The sequence below is a fragment of the Piliocolobus tephrosceles genome, chromosome 17 (assembly GCF_002776525.5).
Source record: "Piliocolobus tephrosceles isolate RC106 chromosome 17, ASM277652v3, whole genome shotgun sequence".
Taxonomy (NCBI): Eukaryota; Metazoa; Chordata; class Mammalia; order Primates; family Cercopithecidae; genus Piliocolobus; species Piliocolobus tephrosceles.
The window spans coordinates 19,627,513-19,630,531 of NC_045450.1; the positions used below are offsets into that span (position 1 = coordinate 19,627,513).

The 3,019-nt window shown below is 42.8% G+C and overlaps 1 protein-coding gene across 3 annotated transcripts in view; it reads right to left on the reverse strand.

The window, feature by feature from the left end:
* DCUN1D3 (defective in cullin neddylation 1 domain containing 3) overlaps positions 1 to 3,019 on the reverse strand; it is a 48,696-nt gene that overhangs the window by 45,160 nt on the left and 517 nt on the right. The gene's annotated exons all lie outside the window — the stretch shown is intronic.

Genomic DNA, 3,019 nt, shown 5'->3' on the forward strand with positions numbered 1-3,019 from the left:
TCAAATCAGAATTAGTAATTCAGTACCAGGATCTACCTCATCCCCTTCATTACCCCCCAGAACTGCCCAGAAGGCTCTGTTCAAGTTTTCGATAATCCTTCTACAGGTGCCACTAGAATACAGGAACCTAAAACAGGTGACAATTCTCAAATTCTGATTTGTTTTCCCCAAACACTAAAAGGTTTTATTTAGCATTTCTAATACTGAGTTTACTACAAATAGCCGAAGCAACATTTAAGTCTCTCAACTGCCTGGCTCAAAGAGCCAATTCACTCAAAGAACACACTAGTCACTGTTGTGGGGTTCAAAAGTAGAAAAAAGCATATTCTGTTTCGGCCCAGTGTGACATGGCTCAAGAGGGCCAAATCAAGGAGTCTTGATTGGGCCTCTCAAGTGGACAATCTGGTCAAGGTGAGGCTGAAAAGCAGCACACCATTAGAGATGAATGCCCCCAGCAGAAGGCAAAAGTAGGTTACATCCCTTGGTTACATGCCAGCCCAAAGATGCTGACACAGTGGAATTGAGCCCCACAATGGTCATTTATCTAATGTAATCCACTGAGTGAACTTTTAGCACCAACCTACACCTCAGCTGAGTGTTATTAGTCATCAGAAGGCCAAGACAAGAGTGCAACTATTGCAACATAAACTGCCTCCCTACAAAAGACAACTTGAAACTTAGATCCTGATGGTCATCTTGGTAGATGGACAAGGGTGTATTATTAACACTTGCCCAATCCTTAAATTCATGCAGAGCTGGAAACAAAGGAGGATTCGTATACTAGAACATATTCAGAGAACTTATTATGCAGTTTTAAATAGTAGCATATAAGTCAAAATAAGGAAAGAGGTGGGCCCTCAATTGAACATCCTGCTGAAAATCTGAACACTCAGCTTAAGATTTATCTGCCAGAAAAGACCCAGGTGACCACTGCCTCTTCCTCTCCCACTCAGCAGAGTGACTTTATTATGACAGTCCAACAGTACCTGCAAAAACAGTAAGTGATAAGACCCTAGTTAAGGCAACAGAATTAATCAACAAGCAGCATCATTTTCTACATCCTACTCCTTCTGGCTCTTAATTTGTTTGCCTACCTATCCTGAGCCCCACATCCACCTCTCTCACCTTATCGCCAACTCTCCCCTGTGGTCACTAAGCTCTGGCTATTACTCACCCAACCCATCCTCTTTCCACTACCTCCCACCTACCCTGACCCTTTCTTCCCATTCCCTGGAACTTGACAAACGCATTCCAGCCAGTTTCTGCACCAGCTCTTCCCTGAACCTGGAAGGATCTTCCCCTTATCTCTGGATGGCTGGCTCCTTATTTATACTTAAAGCTCAACTTAAGTGTCACCTCCTCAGAAAGGTCCTCTTTGACTGCATCTACAGTTAAGACACTTTCAATCACATCACTCTTATTTTCTTCAGCGCTTAATCAAAATCTGGTTTACTGGGGTATATATTATGTCTCTCTCTGTCCCCAGCTCCCGCTCTGATGTAAGCTCCATGAAAAGGTGAACCTTTTGCTTGTGTTCACCTGTGTACACCCAGTACCTCAAACACTGGCTGGCACTTAGGAGTCAATAAATGTTGTTGAATTAATGAATTGTGAACTTTTTATTCAATGGTAAACTAGGTTCCAAATCAAAGTGAGAACGGTAGTCATTCTTCTGTTGTATTTTTGTGAAACATCTAAACACGCTGTTACTGGTCCAATCAAGGCATTAAATATTCTGTTTTGTAGGGTCCGAAAGCCCTGAAAAGGACTTCCTAGCATCAGATCTTCCTAGAGCTATGCATATCAAGCTCAGTTGACAGAAGGACAGGGCTTACGGGCACTTTCTAATCAAAGGACTCGGAAAATGTAGGCACTATCTCTTAAAGTTCTTCAGAAAACAGTTTCAGAGTCTACAAAAGATTTCCGAAGAATAAATCAACACCAAAAGGAAAATCGTAACATTTCACTCTGAAATCTGTCTGAGAGGCTAGAGGAGTGCTCCTTGATTTTTTTTTTTTTTTTAAACCAACAGCATATCAACAAAGAGGCCTTCTTTCCCTTCTTTGCTTCAAACAATTTTTTCGCATCCGTTATTGGTTTGTATCCGCCCTTAAACGAAAACTAAACATCACATTGTCTCATTTAGGACCCCCTATACACAAAGAATCAGCTACATAAAGATGAAAATCAGCACAAGCTGAATGTGTCACTGAAGATTTGTGTGTCACACACAAATGGAGAAAAAGATAAGAGAGCTATTGTCCAATTGTAGAAACAAAAAAGTAATATGGGGTTTTCTGTTCTCTGAAGTGCATCATGAAAAGGGGGTGGAGAGAAACACAGAAATCCAGAATTAGCCTAGCAAATCATTTTGGGAAGAGCTGACAACATGTAAATTCCTCACACATAAAGTATTTCGAGCAAGAGACCTTGATTCCTGGGCTATGATGCCATTCAGGATTCCTTGCAAAGGCTCTGGAATTCCAGTATTCATAAACGAAAATGCTCATTATAATGGGAGCGTATAACCCAGCGTAAGAGGTACTCCCAACGTGACAGCCTGTATGAAGTATTACAAAGCTTACAGTTAAGATCTGGGATAGAGGCTGAACACCAAATTCAAAAGAGGTAACCAAGGCACTAAGTGCCATAAAGGAGGAAAGGGGAAGGAAAAAAAAAAAAACCCCACGATTGCCACTCAGCCTCAGAGAATTAAAGTGGAAGCCAGAGGTGTGCATGGGGGAGGATGAGGGGTGAGAAGTGCGGGGGGGTGGGGTGGGGAGGAACAAACAATACATTTGTCACCCCGTCCCACTTCCTATAGAGGATACAGGCAAAGCCTCCAGCCCCATAACCTCGGACACAGATGGTTATCGTTTATAGCAAAGGTGCACAGAAAGGCCTTCAGGTCTGAGCCCTTAATTCCAGGGCTGTAAATGATTAAAGAGAAGGATGGGGGTGGGGAGGGAAATGAGGGCGGAGGGAGCTGGGAGATTCACCCACCACCTCCCCCTAGGGC